The following is a 27,033-nucleotide window of genomic DNA, read 5'->3' on the forward strand; positions in this document are numbered from 1 at the left end:
ATTTGAACTTTCAGTTCTTTTAAGACTCTCGGGTGAATTCCGTCCGGTCCAGGAGATTTGTCACTTTTAAGTTTGTTGATCTGGTGGTAAATCTGGTCCAAGTCCACTTCTACTGTGGTGAGGCTATCCTCTACGACTCCCTTGAACACTTTCACTGTTTCAGGTATTGTTGCGATGTCCTTCTTTTATAAGACAGATGCAAAGAAGGAATTCAGTCTGTCTGCAATTTGTTTGTCATCCTTGATGGCACCCATTTCCTCCCAGGTCGTCCAGCGGTCCCACTGCTTCTTTTGCGGGGGTTTTTCCCTTTTACATATTCTAAAGAAGGGCTTGAAATTTTTGGCCTCTTGCGCTATTTTCTCCTCGTAGTCCTTTTTGGCAACCCTCACCGCCCAGTGACATTTCTTCTGATCTTCTTTGTGTTTGTTCCAAGCTTCGGTTGTTTTCATGCGTTTCCACGTTTTAAAGGAGTCCTTTTTTACTTTTATGGCTTCCTTCACTCTCTGGTAAGCCATGCTGGCTCTCCTTTGCCTTTAGTTTTCTTTACTTTGGAAATCCACGGAATATAGAGGCTTTGTGTTTCCATGATAGTATTTTTCAGTAGGGACCATGCCTTATCTACCGTTTTGACTTTGCCCATCTTTTTCTTGATCCGTTGTTTCACCATGGCTCTCATGCAAGTTTCAAGTTTATTAATAAAATTTGATAAATCGCCTATAAGAATCACTAAGCGATGTACAAATAAAAAATATAGTAAGATAAAAGAGGTACACATTTAACAATATTCTTATGTCATAAACAAACGTGAGATTGGGAAGGAAAGGATAAAAGTTACAATTTTCAATTGGGGTATCTTCCCTTTTTAAAGTTTAAAGTCATAGTTGAGGTTTTGGAATCTTTCCCCTTTCTGACATCAAGTTTGAGTTGATCATGTTGTGATCGCTCGTCCCCAGGGGGACCGTGACTTCTACCTCCTTTGCCAGTCCCATAATCCCATTTAGGACCAAGTCCAAGGTGACGTTTCCTCTCGTCGGCTCTCCTAACATTTGTTCCAGGAAGCAGTCTCCTAGCACTTCCAGGAACTTTGCCTCCTTTGCCACGGTTAGAGGTTCCAAGGTTCCAGTCTATCCCCGGGAAATTGAAGTTCCCCAAGATTATGACATTTCCTGTCTTACATTCATGTTTAATTTCCTCTATCATTTCCAAGTCTGTCTCCTCCTTCTGCTCTGGTGGTCGGTAGTAAAGGCCAATCTTTGTGTCAGCACTGTTGTGTCTGGGAATCTTGATCCAGAGGGATTCCAGCTTCTCTTTCTCTTCCGTCATAGCCTCTCTAACAGATTCTATTCCTTCTCGAACATACAGGGCTATACTTCCACCTTACTGCCCCATTCTATCTCTTCTGTATAGTTTGTATCCCTGTAGTACTGTGTCCCATTCATTTTCGTCATTCCACCACGTTTCTGTTATGCCAATGATTTCCAGTTTGTTGTTTTTTGCTATTGCTTCTAATTTTCCCATTTTGTTTCTCAAACTTCTAGCATTCGTATACATACATTTGAGTTCCCTTTGTGCTACCTTCTTGGACTTTCTAAGCTTAGCAGTCTCTACTATTTCTTTCACGGTACCTTTTTCTGCTCTTGCATTGTCTCCCTTATTTGCTTGGTGGTCATCCCCTCCCGTGTCTGAGTAGTTGTCCGTAGTTCCTTCTTCGGGGCATCCTGTCGCCCGGGCTATCCACTGGTGGTCGATTGTCGCTTTCCCCTGTCCTTTAGTTTAAAGCCTTCTCGATGACCCTCTTCATGTTCCTGCCAATACTCTTGCTCCTTCCTTGTGGAGGTGTAGTCCGTCCTTTCTGTAGTACTTGCTTTTTCCCCAGAACGCCGTCCAGTTGTGCACGAAGTCAAAGCCTTCCTCTTCGCACCATCGTCTCATCCAGGCGTTGATCGATTGCCATTCCCCTTGTCTCTTTCCATCCGCTCTTGGTACCAGGAGGATCTCTAAGAAAGCCACCTTCACCTCCTGATCCGTGGGCCCTTATCTGCCGTCTATTTCTATGTTTCTATGTTAAGTTTTCTTCCTAGTGAGCAGAGTCGGCCCTTCATCTAAACTAAACTAAACCTTAAGTTTATATACCGCATCATCTCCATGGAAGTAGAGCTCGGCACGGTTTACAAGAACTTAAAAATGAGAAAGGGTAGGAAAAGGTTTACATAAGTTTATAAATTGAGTGGAAAAGTAAGGGAAAATAAATTACATGTTAGAGAAGAGCCAGGTTTTTAGCTCATCTCTTCCCTATCGTACTTCCGTCCACTCACATCGTTGGTTCCCACGTGATTAAGCACAGCAGTGTCCTCTCCCCTACGTTGTCTATGATCCTGGTGATCCTGTTTGTCACATCCTTCACTCTTGCTCCAAGTAGGCAGGTGACGATTCTGGTCCTCTCTTCCTTCTGAAGTGGCTGTCCACATGATGTACTATGGATTCTCCCACGATGATTCCCATCTTCTTTATTCGGGGGTTCCTTGGGGGGTCCTAGGTCCACATCCATGGTATAGGACCAATCTTCTCCCTCCTACGATACTCCTGAAGTTGTGTTCTGCTCTTCGGGTGGGGATGTCCCCATGTAGTCTCCCTCTTTCTCCTGGTGTGCGATCGTCCCTTATCTCAGTTTCAGTCTCTCCAGAATTTGCAGGGGTGTCTTCTCTTCTCTCAACCAGGCTTTCTTCATGGGTTGCTCGGGTACAGTTCTCCCACATGCTGCTGTGGAAGGCTTCGGCCTGAAGATGGAGGCAAACGACTTCTCCTGCTCAGATAAGAGCTTTGTAGCTGCCTCAATAGTCATCAAACAACTCATTGCCCTGGCATGATATTGGCCAGTCGATCGTGTAGATTCTGGTCCCTATTTACGGTGTGGAGCCAGTCTAGACGGCGCATTGCCACAGAGAAAGCAGTGACCCTGGAGGACATCTCAAAAGTGTCATATGCAGCCTGGACCATATGCATGTGAAGCTGACCTAGAGTGGAATGCATATGCTGGAACTCTAACAGGCAATGTTCTGGGAGGTTACTTGAAGAAATTGGGTATAGCATTGAGCCAATATTTGAGATATGCTGTAAAGACAAAGTTGTAGTATAAAATTCTATTTGTCATCATATTACTTTGATACAGCTGACGGCCAAACTTATACATGGTTCTTCCCTCTCGGCCAGATGGGGATGGTCGCATGGATCTTGGCCGCATTGGTTCTTTTCAACGAAGACTACACGAGAAGAGATTGATGGGATTGTTGAGACTTTTCAAATCCCTTACAGTGGATCATTTTATATCGAGATTCCAGTTTTGCTGGCACAGCAGGAACGGAATATGGTGAACCAGATTTCTTTTGAAAGTTTGAGTGAGAATGATATTCATGGGTAATTTTAATGAATCCCTAGGAGGAATAGGTATACCCAGTTCTTCTAAACACTCATTTAAAGTATTTTGATCAGACTCCAAAGTGATGTTAAGATCTTTACTCATTTGGCATAGAAATTTGGTAAAGGACAACAAAGAAGAGGGGTGGCCATGTTAAGGTGAAGGTGAACGAGAGCCCCTCTAAGTACCTCTCATAGCTGAGAAAGAAGGGAAGCCTTTCTGAAATATTGATACCTGAGGTCTGAATCCATAGGCAAAGAAGCCAAGGAAAAACTGCTTCTGGAGTGAGCCGGAGAAGCAGAATATTTCCATTTGGAAGAACCAGCTGGTGAAGAAAACCTTGTAGGAGAAGAACTTGACTGACGAGAATGCTGTGGTTCTGCAGTAGATTTCCTCAACAAGGAAGCTGGTTGCTTCGAGGAGTCTCGATGCCTCGAGAGACGAAGTTTGTCTCGAGAAGACCTGGGCCTCAATGAATGTCTCGAGAAATGGTGTGGAGATGAAATGTGCCTCGGAGAACAAGGTCGTGAACTCGAATCCTTGAAACCAGCTTTGACAAAGAATGTCGAGGAGTCTTCGCCCTGTGCCTCGAGAAGGTAATGCCTTATGCGTAGAGGTAGGGCTGGAAGTTAGAGATTAAAGTTGAGACACTGATAAGGATTCAGCTCCTTGTGCAGCTGTATCTCGAGGCACTCGCAAAGGACTCAACTCCTTGCATAGAGTGTGTAGATTGATCTTGAGGCACTCTAAGGACTCGACTCCTTGTATTACTGCTGAGTGCTCAGGCTGGACTAGCAGGAAGCAGGCTCGAGGCAGGAGTCAAATTTGGCAAGCATGTTATTAAACTCCTGATGCAGAATAACTTCCAACATACTCTGCAAAGCCGGCATAGAGACCACTGGATCTGATACTATTGGTGTGGCTATGGACTCCCAGGAAGATGACCTCGATGGAAGAGTGTTGCCTGATTTCAACTACTAAATATATACGTCACCAGCCTTGCCTGTGTTGCCTTGATTTCAAGACACGTTTCCTGGATAACCTCGGACTCATCCAGTTCTAAGGGTCCATAGGGGTTGGCTTAGATATCTTACCTGATGGATGACACTGAGGATAACGGCGCCTCAGGAGAAGATTTAGCTGATTTCCCCGAAGTACAAAGACTTCCATCTTCGAGGAAGGCTAATCAAAGTCGAGGTTGAAGATTTTGGCCCCGTAGATGGCTTTGCTCGAGTTAAGGTCGGGCCAGAATTGGGGTCAAGGCCATAGGTAAAGGCTTGATCCATTTACCTCAAATATTTTTTCAATCTGAACTCAACGATGTTTTAAGGCTCAATTTTTGAAGTGTAGCACAGCAGGTGCACGAACTCCGGATGATGATATAGGTCCTAACCATTGTACAGTGATGGAGATCGCGCATTGGCACCAGCTACACTTCTTGAACCCTGTGACCAGCCGGGACATGAATGGAACACGGCCATGGCGAATCGAGGCGCGGTGTAGGCCCCGCCATGACATGATAAAAAAAACAAAACAAAATTTTTTAATGAAATGAAACACACAAATAAACACAGCGACCCTATAAAGAAAAACATGAGCCGCAATGAGAGAAGGCACAAGTAGAACTAACTCTCGTGCAGAGCCTTGAAACAAGGGCTTCTCAGCTCCGCAGAAAACTTAGAACTGAGGAGACGCACGCCCTACCTCAGGCAGGAAGGCACTCACGCATGTGCGGTGCAGCAGTTGCAAACTTTCTAAAAATTCTTCAAGCAAGTAATGTAATGTAATGTAATTTATTTCTTATATACCGCTATATCCGTTAGGTTCTAAGCGGTTTACAGAAAATATACATTAAGATTAGAAATAGGAAAGGTACTTGAAAAATTCCCTTTCTGTCCCGAAGGCTCACAATCTAACTAAAGTACCTGGAGGGTAATAGAGATGTGAAAAGTAGAGTTAGAGGAAAAATAAAAATAAAATAAACATTTTAACAAGATTTTAGTTTCCAGAAAAAGGGCTTCTTCAGGGAAGAGACTTGGCCGACAGTCCCAGGATGTCTATGTCTCCTCCCCTGCGATGTTCTCCCATCCATGCATTCCCTCCCAGACACACTGCCCGTGCCCCAGCCGCTCCAAGGAGGCTGCCCCAGATGAGGCCCACGATGAATGCAGGATTCTCTCCTCTGCGGGAAAGCCGCCCAGAGCCGACAGTCGATCTTCATAGCGGATTGCAGGGGGGGAAAGAGTTCACACTCTTGGTAGGATCGGGTCTGTGTTCTCTCGGTGGTTGTGGCTGGTCTCGTTGCTGCTTAGGTGTAAAAGCAGTTGATCTCCACTGCTGCTGATATTTAAAAGCAGGCAGATTGATCTCTCCAATGGACTGCAGGGGGAGGAGTTCACAATCCTGGCAGGATCGGGTCTGTGGGCTCTTGGTGGTTGGGTAGGTCTCGCTGCTGCTTGTATGTAAAAGCAGTTGTTTTTCTACTGCTGCTGATATTTAAAGCAGGTAGATTGATCTCTTAAACGGGATATAAGGGGAGGAGCTCTCGATAGTGGCGGCTGGTCTTGGTGCTGTTTAGGTGTAAAAGCAGTTGATCTCCCAATGCTGCTGATATTTAAAAGCAGGCAGATTGATCTCTCCAACGAATTGTATGGTGAAGAGCAAGTCTGCTAGTGAAGCTGTCCACATCGGGACTCTATGGATGACGTCACCCATATGTGAGAATATGCTGCCTGCTTGTCCTGGGATAAATAATATTCCTCAAAAAGGGGCATATGCTTAATGAACTCTTAATGTTTCTTTGGTAGACCCAATTTATATTGAGGTCATTAAAATGGAAGCATCAATAAAAGTAAAGGAAAATAATTTCAACTTAGAAGTTTCTAACCTTGAATTCCTGGGATAAGAAGAAAAATGTTATGGGTACAATGTCCTTGTAGAGAACAGAAAGACCAGCAATAAACTATTATAGACTGGTTAAGACCAAATAGATGCCTCACACTAAAGTGTGGCCTTTCACAGAAGAATCTATCCATATGGATATTGAAAATCTTAAAAGTATTTATTAGCCTAGATATTTTGCAGTGATAGAATAAGGATGTTGGAACAGATCAAACACAAACAAGCATGCCTTTTTCCCCCCATTTTGATTGCAGTAGGATTTTTGGTTTGTATTTTCATTTTATTACATTTTATGAGTTCACAGTACTTTAAAGGCCTCATTTACAAAGCCACGTTAGTGGCTGTGCTGCGCTAATGGCCCTGAAGGCCATAGAGATTTAAAGGGCTTCGGAGCCGTTGCAGAACGGCTTTGTAAAAGAGGCAATAAGTCTTAGATGGGCCAACAGGGAAAGGGAGTAGCAGAATTCTAAGGAGATTGGAAGCAGCTAGGCATAGACTTCAGACCTTACAGATAGATTAATTATGGGCTTAGTCAAATAAAAAAGGAATACTTTGAATTCAGAAATACACAGAGTAGACTTTAAATATTTTGGAGGCCTGGAACCATATTGATAGGGTTAGAGATAAAGAAAGGGAGAGAACTTCTGGACAGTATGGTAATTAGGGGGTGATTCATTGAGTTTTAGAGAGAATTATACATGCCTGATGAGGCACCAAACAGAAGAGGAGGTGGAGAGGTTTCTGAAGAGGGTCCCAGCTTCTAGGAATAACAGTGGAGATTAGATTAGATGCCCCCATTGCTCCATTGAACAGGATCAAATTTTGGAAGCTATAAAAAAGCTGAATATAGAGAATGCTCCTAGGCAGATGAAAATTTTTATAAAACTTTGCTGTGTACCCAAGTTTAACTTGTGTGTCCTTTGATTAAACTCTTCTCAAGGATGACGTTGTCTCTTAGGCCTTGTGGGAGCTCTGCAAGGATCTCTAATTTCTCCTCTATAATCTTTTTATGAGTACTCTGGATATGATCACTTTCAAGAATAGAGAATTAATTATTTCCTATGCCGACAACATTTTTGTGTTTCAGTTCCATTTCTCTTTTTCAGATGTTAGTAATGATTATGAGAAGATAAGAAATTGGTCTCTAAAGGCTCCTTTTACTAAGCTGCACTAACCCCCGCGTTACGTGGAATACACCAACGCCAGCTCTAAAGAGGCATTAACGTGTAGCGCGCATGGCAATGTAGCACGCGCTAAAACCGCTAGCGCAGCTTAGTAAAAGGAGCCCTAAGTGTTCTTCTTAAATACTGATAAAACCAAACTTCTCTTGTTTAGTTAACCAAGACTTGATTTTAAGATGGTTTTATCTTTGAAGGTTGGGATTACCTCTAGAGTTTTAGGGATGCTTTTTGATCCCTGCCCGAGTATGGAACCTTGGATTAACACCATATTGCAGAACTGTTTCTTTAAACTTAAGCAACTAAAATTACACTTCCCCCTCAATATTCATGGGTTTGGCACTCGCGGCTTCGATTATTCGCAATTGTTTTCCCCCTCTCAGAATTTTTAAAATTCTACAACTTACTTAGGGCCAACTCTGAACCACACCCTGCTCCCACCAGGACCCCTCCACAACTTACTTTTGAAAGCCTGGTGGTCTAGCGGTGAAGCAGGGCAGCAGCAATCTTTGTATGCTCCTGCCCTCTGCAGATCCACAAACAAAAATGGGTGCTGTGAGTTCCCATTGTAGTCTTCTTTAGATTATTGCAACTCTTTATATTAGGGAACATCATTTAAACTGCAAAGGGGACAATGCTTAATTCAGAACACAGCCAAGATGAAATTTGATCATTTGTTCATCTGTTGTTGAAGCTTCCCATGGCAGCTCGAGTTGAGTTCATAATCTGTTGCTTGGCATGTAGCTCTTTATTTGGTCAGGCTCCTGAGGTTTTATTCAAAGAATCTTCTTTTATCAGTAGGAACTCTGTCTGGTTGCTTTTGGCTTTTCCTACTACTAAAGGTCTAATACATAGATCTTTTTATATGGTGATAATTTGGAATTGCTTACCGTTAAATGTTCATCTTACTACTATTTATATTACTTTTAGGAAATTGACAGTGTTGTTTAAAGTTCATGGTCAAAATACCTAAGTAAAGGTAAATGCATATTTTGATACAAGTAAAAAAATTAAAAGTATAATTAAAAAAGTGCCTAAAATAATACTTTTTGAGTAAAAAGTAAAATGTATCGCAACTACAATATCTGTTCATCAAGAACTGCTACCAGCTTCATCTCTGCTTTAAAGTGACCCAGTTCAAACACAGGTAACTCCACTGTTCTTATAGGCTATATTTACTAAATAGCAACCTTTAAAATGAAATTATCCACTGTTTCCATGATAAGGTTTGCAACAGCAAAATCCTGTTCCCATTTTTACTATTTTATTTGGTTTACTGAGGAATTGTCATTCATATCTCCCTTTCACTTTTTACTTTTAACTGCAAGCACCAAATTAACTAGATACATTAGAATAACCATACAGGGTCAATCTAGCCCAATATCCTGTTTCCATAGTGGCCACCATGTTACAAGTACCTGGCAAAAGCCACATAATAGCAACATTCCATGCTACTGATCCCAGGGCAACTTTGGTCTCAATAGCAGACTATGGACTTTTCATCCAGGAGCTTGTCCAAACCTTTTTAAAACTTATCTATATTAACTGCTGTTATCATGTCCTGCGACAATGAGTTCTAGGAGTTTAACTATTCTTTGAGTGAAAAAGTAGTAAAAATTGGCAAAATATTACTTCAGTAAAAGTAACAAATGTTATCCTGTACTTCTTTACAAGTAAAAATATCAAAACTTTTAAATACTAACTAAAACTAAACTAAACCTTAGGTTTGTATACCGCACCATCTCCACAAGCGTAGAGCTCGGCACAGTTTACAGGGTTAGGTTGAAAAGGAGCTACAATGAAGGGTTATAGGAAAGGAGCTAAGAAGATAAAGTAGGTCAGGGTACCAAAGAGCGGGAGGTGTTAGATTTTTGAAAAGAGCCAAGTTTTCAGGTGTTTGCGGAAGGATTGGAGGGAGCTTGAAATTCTGAGCGGGGATGTGAGGTTGTTCCAGAGTTCTGTGGTTCTAAAGGGGAGGGATGTTCCTAGTTTTCCTACGCGGGATATACCTTTTGCAGAGGGGAATGATAGTTTCAGTTTTTGGGAGGATCTAGTGGAATTAGGGTTAGAGGAGTTCCAGAAGAGTGGGATAATGGGAGGGAGGATGCCATGTAGGATCTTGAAAGCTAAACAGGCACATTTAAAGAGGACTCTGGAGTGAACTGGGAGCCAGTGAAGTTTGGACAGGAGTGGAGAGACGTGGTCGACTTGCCATTAGCGAAAATAAGCTTGGCTGCAGCGTTCTGGATTAGCTGAAGTCTATGGAGTTTTTTTTTAGTTAGGCTTAAATAGATGGAGTTGCAATTATCCAGTCTAGAGAGGATGGTGGATTGAACAAGGAAGACAAAGTGAGAATAATGAAAGTACGATCTCACTTTCCTCAGCATTTTTTTACCGAGAAGTTGAGGTGGTCATTGAAGGAGAGAGAGGAGTCTATGATGATGCCAATGACTTTGCTTGAAAACTCCCCAAGCTGAAGAGTGGAGCCGGAAGATAATGGAATGGAGGTGGGTAAATGACCTAATATTGGGCCGAGCCAAAGTAGTTTTGTTTTGGACTCGTTCAATTTCATTTGTACAGAATGTGCCCAGGATTGAAGGTTCATTATACATGCGGATATGTTCTCAGCGAGGTTAGTGAGGTTCGAGTTGGTCTCAAGGAGGATGAGGATATCATCAGCATAGGTGTAGAGAGTTTCCAGGGGGGATAGATGAAGGAGTTTCAAAGAGGACATGTAAATAATGAAAAAGATAGGAGAGAGGGGTGAGCCTTGCGGGACTCCACATATCGGCTTCCAGGGAGGGGATGAAGTACCATTTATATTAACGGTGTAGGAGTGTAAGCGTAGGAATTTCGAGAACCAGTCTAGGACTGTGGAACTTATGCCTATTTCAGAGAGTTGGAAGATTAGGATATCATGATGGACGACATCGAAAGCTGCAGAGAGGTCGAATTGTAGAAGTATAGCTAATTTGTTGCGAGAATGAAGTTGTTGTACCTTAGAGATTAGTGAGGCTAATAGGGATTCAGTGCTGAAGTTGGGTCTGAAGCCGAATTGGTGGGGTAGGAGAATAGAGAATCTTTCTAGGTAGGATGAGAGTTGAGTGGATATTATGGATTCTAACATCTTGGTTAGGAGAGGGATATTTGCTATTGGACGGTAATTGGAGGGAATAGAGGGGTCAAAGTCAGTCTTTTTCAGTAGAGGGGTTAGTGCAATATGTCCCATTTCGGAGGAGAAAAGGCCCGATGTTAGAGCATTGTTTATAAGTTTGGTGAGGGAAGCGATGGCCTGTGTAGAGATATTCTCGAATAGGTAGGAGGGGAAAGATCCAAGGTACATTTGCAAGTTTTTAGTTTGAGGCAGAGTTTGGAGACTTGCAATTCGGAAACAAGCTCAAAAACGGTCCAGGATCTGTCGGCTGGAATGGGTTTAGAGACAGGTAGGGAAGGGTTGGGGTCAGTAGAAATTATGGAGTTGTAGGAGACTGTAGGCGGGAAGGAGCATCTTAGGGTGGTAACCTTTTCATTGAAAAATTTTGCAAGGGCATCTGCTGATAGAGACGAGGGGAGCAAGGATGGGTCCTTTTTTGTAGTTAAGGAGCGCCAAATGTTAAACAACGCACTGATCTGGTTGTTGGATCTGGAGATTTTATCTCCGAAGAAATTCTTCCTGGCTTTTTTTTAGTAATGAATTGTAAAGTTTAATATTGACCCTCCAGGTTTGTCTATCTGAGGGGGATTTATATTTTTTCCATTTGCGCTCCAAAGTGTGACATTTCTGTTTCAGCTCTCTATGGAGCGGTAGATACCAAGGGGCCTTTCGGGGGAAGGAGATGGTTTTTGTGGATATTGGAGCGAGGGAGTGATAGATGGATTCGGAGAGGGAGATCCAATTGCACCAGCAGGATTCAGAGTCTGTAGGCTTAGGATTGGAGGAGAGTTGGTTGAGAAATTTGGACCAGAAAATATTACTCGAAATTTTCTTGTGGAAGGTTATTGAATGGGAGGAATGGGATGGGGATTCAAGGTGTGACATGAAAATGGGGAGGCAAGTAGCCCCTAAGAAGTGGTCAGACCAAGGGACTTGTTCCCAACGGGTGTCATCGGTTGAAGTTTTGAAGGCAGTAAGGTCGAGGAAAGTGATGAAGTCAAGTGTATGTCTTTTTTCGTGGGTTGGAGAAGAGGTAGGTGAGGGAAAACCTAGAGAGGTAAGGAAGTTGTTAAATTCGATACAGTAATTAGTTACATTTACTTAGTTCAGTTTAGCACTGGGGAAGAAGAGGCTGTGTTGAGGAAAGACAGCTAGACTCAGATTACAGAATCCTGCAAGATTGCTACCGTTACTCCACATGCCCTTGAACTGAAGAACCACTATGCTGCCCTGGAAGTGGAGGAGAAGAGAGCATCCCACGGAGAGGAAGGACCAGCGATTGAAATCCCTAAAATGCTGGATCCATGACCACCAGGAGGCGTAAAGTAATGGTGGTCGGCGATTCCCTTCTGAGGGGTACAAAAGCATCCATATGCAGACCAGATATGATGTCCCAGGAGGTATGCTGTCCACATGGTGCTAAAATCCAATATATTACAAAGAGATTGCCAAGACTTATCAAGTTTGATGACTATTATCCGATGCTGCTCATCCACATTGACACTAATTATACTGCCAGGTACCCCTGCGAATGTATCAAGTGACTTTGTGTCACTGGGAGAGAAGGTAAATCAGTCAGGTACACAGGTGGTATTTCTAGTCCATCCTCCCTGTAGAGGGTAAAAGCCAGGTCATCCTGGAGATGAATATGTGCATACGTGGATGTGTCGCCGAGAGCATTTTGGCTTCCTGGACCATGGGATGATTTTCCAAAGACTGCTGAGCAGGGATGGAATACATCCATCAACCCAAACAAAAGAAATTGACCTTAAAATATCCACAGAGAAGAAAATCCAGAAGAAACCAAAAACCACTGTGGAGTGACGATGTTCCTGAAATGGACTTTAATGAAAATTTAAAAGTTCCACAAATCAATGTAAACAATTCACACAGAACAAAAACGATCCACATAAAAATCTTGAGGGCCTAATCCGCTGAGAGCATAGAACCCAACACGGTCCGTGTTTCCACAGATAGTCTTCTTCAGGGTCCCTGATAGTCCTAAGGTAGTAGATACGTGGAATAAACAGTCCAAAATTGCCAATACATGGAACTCCGCAGAGAACGCGCTGCATTAGAAAGAAAGTGTCTTCAGCAGTAGGCTGGCTAATCTACTGAAGAGGGCTTTAAACCAGAAGTGATGGGGGAAGGGTGATCAAAGCCACCAGGTGAGTATAAGCCCTCAGGTAAGTAAATCACTGAATACCTCTACATGGATGGGAAGCTGTATATACTAATGCTCGAAGTATGGGAAACAAAATTCTGGATCTACAAGTAGTGATGACAGTGGCAATCACAGAGACATGGTTCATGGAGAACCATGACTGGGATATAGTTATACTGGGCTATAATCTGTTCAGAAAAGACAGGGTAGGAAGAAAAAAAGGGGAGTAGCGTTATATGTTATAGATCATATTAAAGCCACACAATTGCAGAATCTGCAGGGCAAGGAAGAGGCACTGTGGATCAATTTGGAAAGATGGAATGATGAATATATTTACATTGGTGTGCTGTACAGACCTCCTTCACAGATAGAAGTAGATAGATTTAATAGTAGACATTCAGAATATATCTAAAAAAGGGGAAGCCTTGTTAATAGGTGACTAACATCGAGGACACTGACCTGAGACCAAAGCGAAATTTGAAGAAGGGAAAGTCAGTGATCCTAGTGGGAGACTTGATCCTGAGGCATGTGGCCAGCCACATAGCAGGAGGGAGAGGATCGACTGGTGATCTGCCTTCCGGGAGCGAGAACCAATTGGAAAGATCCTGGAAGGAGCGGAGACGGAAGAGACCGCAGTAGTGATCCACATCGAGACGAATGATGTCAACAGGAGGGACTACAGAAGAAGCACGCTGATAGACCAGTTCAAGATTCTGGGAAGGAAGCTGAAGATGAGGACCCAGAAGATAGCATTCTCAGAGATCCTATCAGTACCGAGGGCAGATGTGAAAAGGCAGGAGGAACTACAATCAATAAATGTGTGGATGAGGAAATGGTGTGAGGAAGAAGGATTCCACTTCGTGAGGAACTGGATAACGTTTTGGGGCAAGAGCAAGCTCTACAGGAGAGATGGACTGCACCTGAGCACGGCTGGAACTAGACTTCTAGCAAACAACGTCAAGAGAGGAATAGAACAGGCTTTAAACTAAGAAGAAGAGGAAAGCCGACAGTTGACTAAGCATCGACGATTCGGAAGAAGATATCCCGTGAAGATACTGAGAGGGAAAAAGGCTGGGAAGAAACGAGGGACAAATTGCAGGAGTCGACTAACCCAGAAGAGGAGATTAAAATGATTGCAGCAAAGGAGAAGAAACTAAAGACCTCTCATCCCCGCTCAGAAATTCAAGCTCCCTCCAATCCTTCCGCAAACACTTGAAAACTTGGCTCTTTTCAAAAATCTAATCACCTCCCGTTCTCCAGTATCCTGTCCCTCTCTATCTCCTTAGTCCCTCTCCTATATCCCCTCATTGTAGTTCCTTTCCTCTTAACTCTGTAAACTGTACCGAGCTCTGCGCTGCGGAGATGGCGCGGTATACAAACCCAAGGTTTAGTTTAGTTTAGATCACAGGAAAAGCAAAGAAGGACAAGATACCACGATCTAAACTGCATATATACTAATGCAAGGAGCCTAAGAAACAAAATGGGGGAACTAGAAGCCGTGGCCGATGCAGAAGACAGACATCATTGGAATCTCTGAAACATGGTGGAATGAGGAAAACAAATGGGATACAGCACTGCCGGGGTACAAGCTCTATCGCCAGGACAGGTCAGGACAAAAAGGAAGTGAAATAGCCCTATACATAAAAGAAAGCATACAATCGACAAGAATGGACACAGCAGAGACGACCAACAAGCTGGAATCTCTATGGGTTAAAATACTGGGAAGGAAAGGGCCTGAAATAAAGATGGGCCTATACTATTGTCCACCCGGGCAAACCGGAGATATCGATGAGGAAATGGAAGCCGAGATGAAGCGAGAATGCAAAAGTGGCAACACGGTTATTATGGGAAACTTCAACTACCCCGGGATAGACTGGAGTCTTGGAAGCTCAAAATGCGCTAGGGAGACAGAATTCCTGGAGGCTACACAAGATTGCTTCATGGAGTAACTTGTTAGAGAACCAACGAGAGGGAATGCCACCCTGGATCTAATCCTAAATGGGTTAAGGGGGCCTGCAAAGGAAGTAGAAGTAGTGGGACCGTTGGGAAACAGTGATCATAATATAATCAAGTTCAAAGTTGAGGTAGGAGTACCGAAAGGAAACAGAACCATAGCGACAACTTTTAACTTCAGGAAAGGCAACTACGAAGCAATAAGGGAAATGGTAAGGAAGAAACTTAAGAACACTTCCAAAAAAATGGCAAACGGTAAATCATGCCTGGTCTTTCTTCAAGGACATGGTGAGCGAGGGTCAAAATCTGTATATCCCCAGATTCAGAAAGGGGTGCAAAGAGAGTCGAACAAAAGACCCGGCGTGTAGAGAATGACACGGGGAAAAAATCTGTCCCCGTCACCAGCCCACCATCCTCTGCACCGCCCCGTCACCGCCGTTCCCTTCACCGCCCCGTCACCGCCATCCCTTTCACCGCCCCGTCACCGCCACTGCCATCCCATTCACCGCCCCGTCACCGTCCCCGCTGCATCCATATAAGCCTTAGTACTGTAATATTTAGCTTATTCCTTCCTTATAAATCAAAGTTCTGGCTGCTGAACTAGAGAAAGAGATGTTCAGCTGGCAGGACTTTGTTTATAAATTTTTATCAACACAACTAATATACTATTTTATCCTAAAGCAAAAAATAAATAAATAAATATAATTTTTTTTTCTACCTTTGTTGTCTGGTTTCTGCTTTCCACATCTTCTCATTCAATTCCTTCCATCCACTGTGTGTCTTCTCTCTGCATCTTCCACTTGCTGTTACTGTGCCTCTCCCTTCACCCCCCCCTCCAATTGGTCTAGCACCCATCTTCTTCCCTCCGCTCCCCCATAGTCTGGCATCTGTCTTCTTCCCACTCTGTCTTCCACATTTCCCTTCGGGGTCTGTTCCTCTCCAACCTCCTTCAATGTCTGTCCTATTCCTTTCCACCACCACCCTTCCCTCCCTCCTTTACCATCTGTTCCTTTCTACTACCCTTCAGCTCCTCTTGCGTGGACTATCTATCTACCTTCCTCCCTCTTATTTTCATGGCACGTTACAATGTAATTTGTGGAAGCCACTGGAGCCTGCAAGCTCGGTCCCTGTCCCATCCCCACAAACCATCTCGCTTCTGTGCTCCTATTTTCTCCATTTCTAATATCTCCCCTATGTATCTGTCATTGCCCCCCCCCCCCTGTGTCCATATACCATCCCTATGCCCCATGCACATAATTTTCCCTCTTTCCGTTACCTTCCTGTGTCCAGATTTCCCCTATCTTCCTCTTCCATACCAGTGTGTCTCTTCTTTTCAACCCCATCTAGCTTTTTTCCCTCTTTCTTCCCCTCCCCCCCTTGCTTCTAGCATCTGGCTCACCTGCCTGTCCTTCCCTTTCTTTCCTGCTGTGGGTTTTTCTTTCCGTCTTCATCCCCTTGGCCCAGAATCCTTTTCCCTTTCACTCCCTCCTTCCAATTTGAGCAGGGAACACGAGCGATCGCACGGTCCCCGCAGCCACCACCCGCCTGCCCAATCGATCCTACTGTTTAGCCAGCTCTCTCCCTTCACCTTAGTTTGTAGGTTTTGTTTTTCGGCGACATGCACGCGCGGCTGCTCAGTGTTCAATCTTCTGCTCTGCTGCAACTTCCTGTTTCCGGTTGCGTCAGAGCAGAAGATCGAAACTGAGCAGGAGCGGGTGCGTGGCTCTTTGATAGCGTGCGGGTCGCCGAAAAAGAAAACCTACAAACTAAGGTGAGGAGAAGGGAGAGAGCTGGCTAAACACTAGGATCGATTGGGCAGGCCCCACGGGCGGTGAATGGCCTTGTCCCCGTCGCTGCAGCGACTGCTAGTTTTCGTTCCCCGTTTCGGCGGGTGACCCGCGGCTAAAATGCGGTGGCCGCGGGTAAACCGCCACCGTGTCATTCTCTACCGGCGTGGATAACCAAAATAGTGAAGGAAGTGATAGGCAATAGGAAAAATTCATTCAAGAAATGGAAAAAGGACAAAACTGAAGGGAACTGGAAAGAGCACAGGAAGTATCAAAAATAATGTCATCGTGTGGTTCGAAAAGCCAAAAGGGAGTATGAAGAGAGGCTAGCAAGGGAAGCAAGAAATTTCAAACCGTTCTTTAGATATGTTAAAGGGAAGCAGCCGGCTAGAGAGGAGGTGGGACCGCTGGACAACGGAGACAGGAAGGGAGTGGTGAAGGAGGAGAAGGTAGTGGCAGAAAGGCTTAACATGTTCTTTTCGTCTGTATTTACAAATGAGGACACGTCCAACATACCGGAATCTGAGCAATTCTTCAATGGAAGTCAAGCAGAAAAATTAACATCCATGGAAGTGAGCCTTGAGGATGTGCGCAGGCAGATAGAAAAACTAAAACCTGACAAATCCCCGGGTCCGGACGGCATAAATCCAAGGGTTCTGAAGGAATTAAAGGAGGAGATATCGGAACTACTGCAGCAAATTTGCAACTTATCCCTGAAAACAGGCGTGATCCCGGAGGATAGGAAGATAGCCAACGTTATGCCCATCTTTAAAAAGGGATCAAGAGGTGACCCGAGAAACTATAGGCCGGTGAATCTGAACTCGGTTCCGGGGAAAATGGCAGAAGCACTGATAAAAGAAAATATCGATGAACATTTTGAAAGAAACAAACTTCTGATAACCAGCCAACATGGTTTCTGCAAGGGGAGATCGTGCCTAACTAACTTATTGCAGTTCTTCGAAGGAATTAACAAAGAGATGGACAAAGGAGACCCCATAGACATCATATATCTAGATTTCCAAAAAGCCTTTGACAAGGTGCCCCATGAACGTCTACTCCGGAAACTGAAGAACCATGGGGTGGAAGGAGACGTACATAGATGGATCAGAAACTGGTTGGAGGGTAGAAAACAGAGGGTAGGAGTGAAGGGCCACTACTCGGACTGGAGGAGGGTCACGAGTGGTGTCCCACAGGGCTCGGTGCTCGGGCCGCTGCTATTTAATATCTTCATAAATGATCTAGAAACAGGGACGAAGTGTAAGATAATAAAATTTGCAGATGACACCAAACTATTTAATGGAGCTCGGACTAAAGAGGACTGTGAAGAATTGCAAAGGGACTTGAACAAACTAGGAGAATGGGCGACGAGATAGCAGATGAAGTTCAACATTGAGAAATGTAAAGTAGAAATCTGAGGTACAACTATACGATGGGGGGGATATTATTGAATAAAAGTACCCAGGAAAGGGACTTGGGGGTAATGGTGGACATGACAATGAAGCCGATGGCACAGTGCGCAGTGGCCGCTAAGAGAGCGAATAGAATGCTAGGTGTAATCAAGAAGGGTATTACAGCCAGAACAAAAGAAGTTATCCTGCCATTGTATCGGGCGATGGTGCGCCCGTATTTGGAGTACTGCGTCCAATATTGGTCGCCGTACCTTAAGAAGGATATGGCATTACTCGAGAGGGTTCAGAGGAGAGCGACACATCTGATAAAAGGTATGGAAAACCTTTTATATGCTGAGAGATTGGAGAAACTGTCTCTTTTCCCTGGAGAAGAGGAGACTTAGAGGGGATAGGATAGAGACTTACAAGATCATGAAGGGCATAGAGAGAGTGGAGAGGAACAGATTCTTCAAACTTTCGAAAAATAAAAGAGCAAGAGGGCACTCAGAAAAGCTGATAGGGGACAGATTCAAAATGAATATTAGGAAGTTCTTTTTTACCCAACGTGTGGTGGACACCTGGAATGCGCTTCTAGAGGACGTAATAGGGCAGAGTACGGTACTGGGGTTTAAGAAAGGATTGGACAATTTCCTACTGGAAAAGGGGATAGAGGGGTATAGATAGAGGATTACTGCACAGGTCCTGGACCTGTTGGGCCGCCGCGTGAGCGGACTGCTGGGTGCGATGGACCTCAGGTCTGACCCAGCAGAGGCATTGCTTATGTTCTTATATTGCGGGGTCTTCTAGAAGTAGGGAGATCCTGGATTCTCTACAAGGAGAACTGTTATAGCAGTTGGAAATGGAACCCATGCAGGATGGGGTCATACTGGACTTAGTGCTTAAAAATGGGGAAAGTGTTTCTGATGTTACAGTGGGTGATCATCTGGCATCCAGTGATCACTGCATGGTACAGTTTAATATTAAGACAGGTATAGAGAGGGCTCATTCAAAAGCAAAGGTTCTAGACTTTTTAAAAACTAACTTTGTTTGGATGGAGATTACGTCAACAAATTCTTATCTGGATGGGAACATCTGGAAGGAGTAGAAAGGCAATAGGCAAAACTGAAAAGAGTTATTATAAGGGCGTCAAATCTTTTTGTGAGGCAAGTAAGTAAAAGTAAGAGGAAAAGAAGGTTGCTTTGGTTCCCAAAAGTAATAGCTGAGAAGGTAAGGAATAAGAGCTTTCATAAACTACAAAAGATCGCTGATATATTAGTGATTGAAATAAGTCTAAAAGTGGCATTATGAGACTCAAAAGTGAAGGAGGGGAGGAATATGTAGAAGCTGATAAAAAAAAGGAGAAATTAGGTTCTTACCTGCTAATATTCTTTCTGTTAGCTTGTAGACCGGTATAGTTCTCCACCCTATCTGTCTTTGTGCAGTGATTGTGGGTTTTTGCTCGCATGCAGCTTTTGAATTTTTCTGCGGGTTCTAGTATTTTTCTAGGGCCAGGGAGAATTAAGAATAACAGCGATGGCTCAGCTAGCTGAGCTGTGGGGATGTTTTATTTGCCAGGATACAGTTCTGCACATGTTCCTACAATTGTTTAATGATATTTGTTGTTTTTACACTCCTGTTAGGAGTGTATTTTACTGTTTTCAGTTAAGAATTTTCCTAGGTTCTGCTTGGCTATTTGGCAGACTGGATTAGTAGAGGGGAAGCTATACTGATATACAAGTTTGATCTCAGTCTCCACCTGCTGATAGCAGTGAGGTATAATACCCATCCATAAAGGAACTATACCGGTCTATCAAGCAATACAGAAGGCTGAATTGTTTAACAAATATTTCTGTTCTGTGTTCACAGCTGAAGATCCGGTTGTAGGATCAAAGAAGACAAATGCAAATAGGGATGGTGGAGTGGTAGACCCTGATCAATTTTCAGAGGGTTGTGTTCATGAGGATCTAGCTATATTAAAGGTAGACAAAATGATGAGGCCATATGGTGTACACTTCTCCCTCTGTATTCACGGTTTCAGCAATCGCAGTTTCGATTATTCGCGATTTTTAGCTTGCTGGCTCCTCCCCCCCAAATTATGTCAGCTTGCTTAGCAAAATCGCTGATTCCAAGCATTTACTGAGAAAATCACTGATTCCAAGCACTTTCTTCACCATGTTTTGCCTCTCCTTCAGGGACAGGCCAGGTCTCCCACCATGTTATTCGCGGTTTCACCATATTTATGATGGTTTTTAATAGAAACCAGTGAATAACATATGAAAAAGTTATTTATCGTTTTTCTGTATTTGCGGGTCTATTAATCCACAATCACAGCAAATACGGAGGGAGAAGTGTACATTCGAGGGTGTTTAAGGAACTTAGGAAAGGTTCTGGTGGCTTCATTGATTGACCTTTTCAATGCTTCTCTAAAGTTAGGAGTGGAACTGGAGAAGGACGGATGTGGTCCCTCTCCACAAAAGTGGAAGTAAGGAAGAAGTAGGGAATTACAGGCCAGTAAGTCTGACTTCTGTGATAAGAAAATAAATGGAAACACTTTTAAAACAGAGAATGGCCAAGTTTCTGGAATCTGGTAGATTACAGGGCCAGAGGCAACATGGATTCAGTAGAGGTAGGTCTTGTCAGATAAATCTGACCAATTTCTTTGACTAGGTAACCAGATAATTGGATAGAGGGAATGCGCTAAATGTGGCGTATTTAGATTTTAGCAAAGCCTTAGGATGGGCTGAGTCAGGAACTGGTTAAATGGAAGATGACAAAGGGCAGTGGTCAATGGAGATAGCTCTGAGGAAAGGGATGTTACTAGTAGTGTGCCTCAAGGTTCTGTTCTTGGGCCTGTTCTTTTTAACATTTTTATAAATATTGCTGTAGGGCTGTCAGGTAAGATTTACCAAAACCTGAAATAAAGTAGACTCCCCAGATGGTGAGAATGACATGAAGAAAGACCTAGTGAAGCCGTAAGAATGGTCTGAAATTTGGCAACTAAAATTTAATGCTAAGAAATATACAGTCATGCATTTCAGCTTCAAAAACCCGAAGGAACGGTACAGTTTATGGAGTGATATTTTTGAATCTTTGTACTATACCTCCCTCCATTCCTCCCTGGTTTTTGTGAAGAACTTTTGTACACGACAAAAGAGCAGGACTTGGATGTAATTGTTTGTGATGACCTTAAGGTGGCCAAACAGGTTGAAAAGGTGACGGCAAAAGCAAGAAGGATGCTAGGGTGCATAGGGAGAGGTATGGCCAGTAGGAAAAAGGAGGTATTGATGCCCCTGTATAAGACTTTGGTGATACCTCATTTAGAATATTGTGTACAATTCTGGAGATCGCATATTCAAAAAGATATAAAAAGAATGGAGTCGGTCCAGAGGAAGACTACTAAAATGGTGTGTGGTCTTCATTATAAGGCATATAGGGACAAACTTAAAGATCTCAATATGATACTTCAGAGGAAAGGCGGGAGAGGGGAGATATGATAGAGATGTTTAAATATAAAAATAATAAAAATACTAATGTTACCAGCCAGTGGAGAAAAAGCCTCAATACTGAAAACTTTAACAGCAATCCCACAGGATTATAAGATGATCATTATTACTTCTTCATCGGCCTGATTTGAGAGTAACTTAATAAAATGAGTTTTTTGTGCCGATGAAGAAGTAATAATGATCAGTATTGAGGCTTTTTCTCCACAATTTATAAATATTAAAAAATAATAATAATAGTTCTCTCTGCTGTACATGTCCTGCCATTGGTTGGTAACATTAGCAATTTTATTATTTATATACAGTCAAACCTCGGTTTACGAGTAACCTGGTTTGCGAGTGTTTTGCAAGACGAGCAAAACACTCAGCAAACTTTTGACTCGCAAACCGAGCATTGACTCGATTTGCAAGCCCCCACCCGACTCGACCCAACCGCAGGAACCAACAGTATTGCGCTCCCCGAGGCTACCAGCGCTGCTCCCTCCCTTCACAATCGTCTCCTCCCCATCTACCGACCGGCCCTGTCCTTACCTGTGTGCCACCGGAGTTAGAAAGGGTTTGCCGCCAGTCTGCTGCTGAGCCTTGAGCATCTGCGCATGCTCAAGGCCTTCTGGATCTCTTCCTCACTGAGATTCTCATGAAACATGAGATCTCATGAGAATCTCGGAGAGGGTGAGATCCAGAAGGCCTGAGCAGGCGCAGATGCTCAAGGCTCAGCAGCAGACCGGCGGCAAGCACTTTCTATCACCGGCTGTGCAGGGGTAAGGACAGGGCCAGTCGGGGAGGGGAGGAAGAGGTGATAGCAGCACCGGTGGCCTCGGGTGGAGCATGGGAGTCGGGGTGCGTTCGGCAGGAGTGAGCCAGCACCTCAGAGTCTCAGAAGAGGAAGTAGTGACATCCAGGGGGGGGGGGGGCAGCGCCCGGGAGCGGCACAGCCAACTGTGTCCAGTCGGGCTCTGTGGCGGCGGCGGCGGTTTGTTACAGCCAGCACCACCCGCAGTGAGAGGCAGCGAACAGCAGCAGAGGAGGAGAATTGGAGTTGCCGCGTGGATAGGTCTGTGGCAGAGGCAGCGGTGGAGGCGTCCCTAATGGTAATTAAGTTTTTGGAGATGTGGCATGAATTGTTCAAGTTTACACTAACTCTTATGGGAAAAGTTGCTTTGATATACGAGTGTTTTGGTTTAAGAGCATGCTTCTGGAACGAATTATGCTCGTAAACCAAGGTACCACTGTATGTAATTTGTTGCTATTTAATATTTTAGAGATGTTTAAATACCTACATAATGTAAATGCACATGAGTTGAGTCTCTTTCATTTGAAAGGAAATTCAGCAATGAGAGGGCATAGGATGAAATAAGAGGTGATAGGCTCCGGAGTAATCTAAAGGAAATACTTTTTCACAGAAAGGGTGGTAGATGCACAGAACAGTCTCCCAGAAGAGGTGGTGGAGACAGAGACTGTGTCTGAATTCAAAAGGGCCTGGGATAGGCACATGGGATCTCTCAGAGAAAGAGATAATGGTTACTGCGGATGGGTAGACTAGATGGGCCATTTGGCTTTTATCTGCCATCATGTTTCTATGTTTCTGAACCACTTTAATCAGGCTTTCGTCCTCTTCATTTTACAGAAACCGCCCTACGAAAGTCTCCTGGGCCTCCATCCTCATCCTTCTTGATCTATTCGCAGCTTTTGACATAGTAAATCACCAGCTACTTATTGATACACCATTTTCGCTTGGATTTCAGAGCTATGTTATCTTATGGTTTTCTTCCTATCTTTCTCATCGCACCTTTAGTAAATGCTCTGGTGGATCCTCCTCCACCACCACCATCCAGCTGTCAGTCGTGTGCATAACAGCCTTACTGGGTCAGACCAATGGTCCATCAAGCCCAATAGCCCGTTCTCATGGTGGCCAATCCAGGTGACTAGTACCTGGCCAAAACCCAAAGAGTAGCAACATTCCATGCTACCGATCCAAGGCAAGCAGAGCTTTCCCCCATGTCTTGATAACAGACTATGGATTTTTCTTCCAGGAATTTGTCCAAACCTTTCTTAAAACCAGTTATGCTATCCACTTCTACCACAACCTCTGGCAACGTGTTCCAGAGCTTAACTATCCTCTGAGTGAAAAAATATTTCCTCCTATTGGTTTTAAAAGCATTTCCCTGTTTCATCGAGTTTCCCCTAGTCTTTGTAATTTTTAACGGAGTGACAAATCGATCCACTTGTACCCGTTCTACTCCACTTCAATCATATCTCCCCTAGGCTGTCTCTATTCCAAGCTGAAGAGCCCTAACCTTTTTAGATTTTCCTCATACGAGAGGGGTTCCATCCCCTTTATCATCTTGGTCGCTCTTCTTTGAACCTCAGAGGTTTGTCCTGGGACCACTTATTTTTTTTCTATCTACATTTCTTCCCTTGGTGTTTTAATCTCCTTCCATGGCTTTCAGTATCACCTCTATGCTGATCTATCTGCACCTGAAATCAACATTCTGTCCCATGTTTCAACCTGCTTGTCCGACACTGCTACTTGGTTGTCTCGTCGCTATCTAAAATTATACATGACCAGCTAAACCCATCTCTCCTCTTCCCTGTTCACTATTTCTGTGAACACCCCCGTCATCCTCCCTGCCTTTCAACCTTGGGGAATCTGACTAATTTCTCTCCTTTCCCTTCGTATATCCAACACTGTCAAAACCTGTGTTTTTTTTCTCTACAACATTGCTAAAATCCGACCCTTCCTTTCTGAGTGCAATGTCAAAACCCTCATCCATACTCTCATCACCTCTCACCTAGACTACTGCAACCTGTTTCCACTAAACCATCTCTCTCCCCTTCAATCTGTTCAAAATTCTGCTGCACGCCTCATATTCCTCCAATGTCACTGTCTAACATTACCCCTCTCCTCAAGTCATTTCATTGGTTTGCTAGCCTTACAGTTCAAAATCCTCTTTCTGATCTACAAATGTATTTGCTTCGCAGCTCCTCCAGCATTTCTCCTCTCTACCCCACCCCTCTCTCACCGGATACACCGCTTATCAGATAAGTATCTCTTATCTGTATCCTTCTCCTCCACAGCCAACTCCAGACTGCATATCTCTTCTACTTTGCTGCACCGTACGCCTGTAACAAACTGCCTGACTCGGTATGTCAAGCTCCGTCTCTGGTAGTATTCAAATCCATACTCAAAGCCAACTTCTTTGAAGATGTTTTCAATTCCAAACTCCAACCTACCTTCTAGTACCAATATCTCTTATCTTTCACTCATTCCCCTAAGCACCAATATCTGTCTTTCTGTAATTCCCCCACCTGAGCACTGTGTATTGATGCACCTTCTTGTCCAGTTTGTCTTTTGAGAAAAAACTATCTCTTCTATGTTTTGATGTACAGCGCTGCGTATGTCTAGTAGCACTATAGAAATGATTAGTAGTAGTTATGGTACAACACTGATTTTGAAACACTATCTGCTCAAGAAATTCTATGAATCTGTAGAAATGATAACTTTTGGGATTTTATTAAATGTATTTGCAATTGTTATCTGCCTTGAACCTACTATCATAAGGATTAGGCGGACTAGAAACACTATACTACAGGAAAATAACCCACAAAGTATGGTTCACAATGACCAATAATGTTATTAGGAGTGGATTCTGGCCACTAGACTGTTGCAGCTGCGCCCTCGGCTTGTGCATCTCAATCAGGTGGCAGATTTTGAATCTGATTAGTCATTTACATTGCCAATGCTGATTCTGTCAATGAAAATGGAGAAAGCCTCCGATAGTGTATTGGCGCTATATGTTTAAAATCCTGGAAGAGGCAAGATTGAGAGAGAACTACTTTGTATAGATTAAATAAATTTATAGCGGACCCTTCAGAGAGGTCTAGACTCCCTCTTGCGTTCTGTATTGGTGTTAGAGCCCTATGCCCAAATAGTAAGAGATTATAGGGATATAAGAGGAATGAGGGTTGGAGAGAAGGGGTATAAAATTTCACTCTCTGCTGATATTTTGTTTACTCTGATCCAATATTATACATCATTGCTTGGAATGATTTGAGGAATTTTGGGCTCTAAAGTAAATATGCCAAAATTAGAAGTCTTGAATATTAGTGTGGGAATGATTCCTAGACAGACTTCCCATTACACTGGGCCAGGGGTCACATCAGATATTTAGTTGTGTAAGACATGCAGGCATTATTAAAACTAAACTTCCCTTCACTTGTGGCAGTAGTGACCAAAGCTCTGGAGAGATGGTCAAAGCTACAACTCTTGGCTAGGGAAGGTGGTATTGGTGACAATTTTTTATTTATTCCAAACATAACAATCTGTACTAGGATGTTCCAAACACTTCATTGAACAGGGTTTTATATAGGGGGAGGATAAGGAAGAGGGTGATTATTTTGAGCAAAGAGGAGGGTATGCCTATTAGTAATGAAGCCAGCTCAGGTCCACCCAAACATTTTCTCCTTTAGTGTGCTGGCAGGGATCCCAATCACACAAACATCTTCAATGAAGAATTTGCGCATTGGGTGGCCAGCAGCAGTATCACAAAGCTTCTGCTGCTTGCTGCTGCACTCCCCCTCCCCGCCCAGTACATACTCAGTTTTAACATATGCATGAAACAGAGGCCAGCAGCTATCAATAGCAATTTGGAGACACTGCCACTGGGCACCCAAGATATAAGTTTATTCATTGCGAAGGAGGTCTTTGGTTGGTGGGGTTGTCCTGCCAGACAAGCTGAGCATTTGGTCACCTGCTTCAGCAGGGGAGAGGCTAAGCTGGATGCTGCTGCCTCACCCGATTGTGCCACAGAGCATGTGGTGCAAGGATGCTTAAAAGGTGCTACATTTGCACAATCCTGGCAAAAATCCACATGAGGAAAGCCTAAGGACTCCATCCCAGCAATTTTCCAGGCAAAATTAGCAGTTTTGAAAAAGCAGGGAGCTTTAGAAAGATCACTAAAAATCCACGATGGCTGCCGCAAATAAATTCGTGCCAAAATTGTAATTATTTTTCACACTTCCCAAACTCCAAAAATGGCAATTTTAGGATTTTTCAGGAGGGGGAGCACAGGGGAACATTCAGAAACATACTTCCAACCTTCCCTGATTCATCTCACAGGCTGTGCTCACTATGACCTGAGAGAAGATCTCTGCTGTAGCCTGCCTCAGCTCTCACAGTAGCTTGATGAGAAAATTCACTGCCACAATGCTGGGAATGCTTCTGCTAAGCTGATCTTCGGGTTGCCAGTCAGACTCCTATGCCTGACTATATCTCCACCCTAGCGGACCAACGGATGCATACCAGAACAGGCGGAGGCAAGAAGATGCAGCCGGCACCCAACAGTCTATGCTCGACCTCCACTTCAGGGATGGCCCCAAGTTCCAGAGAAAACTATGCAGGCTGGCTAACAGATAGCCAGTGGGATCGGCCTATCCGCTAAAGACTGAAGCTGGTGTGTGTTCTCAAGCAGGCAGAATTGTGAAATCGCTCCAAGCACCAGAATTCCCAAAAAGGGGATGAAAATACACTGAATAAAATAATAAAATGGGGAGAGCAGAACAAACACTCCTTCAGGCAGAAGGAAGGAAAGAA

At 43.7% G+C, this 27,033-nt stretch overlaps 1 protein-coding gene across 1 annotated transcript in view; it reads right to left on the reverse strand.

Annotated features, from left to right (window-relative positions):
• CDC27 (cell division cycle 27) overlaps window positions 1-27,033 on the reverse strand; it is a 275,220-nt gene that overhangs the window by 26,227 nt on the left and 221,960 nt on the right.

Source organism: Geotrypetes seraphini, chromosome 13, assembly GCF_902459505.1.
Source record: "Geotrypetes seraphini chromosome 13, aGeoSer1.1, whole genome shotgun sequence".
NCBI lineage: Eukaryota > Metazoa > Chordata > Amphibia > Gymnophiona > Dermophiidae > Geotrypetes > Geotrypetes seraphini.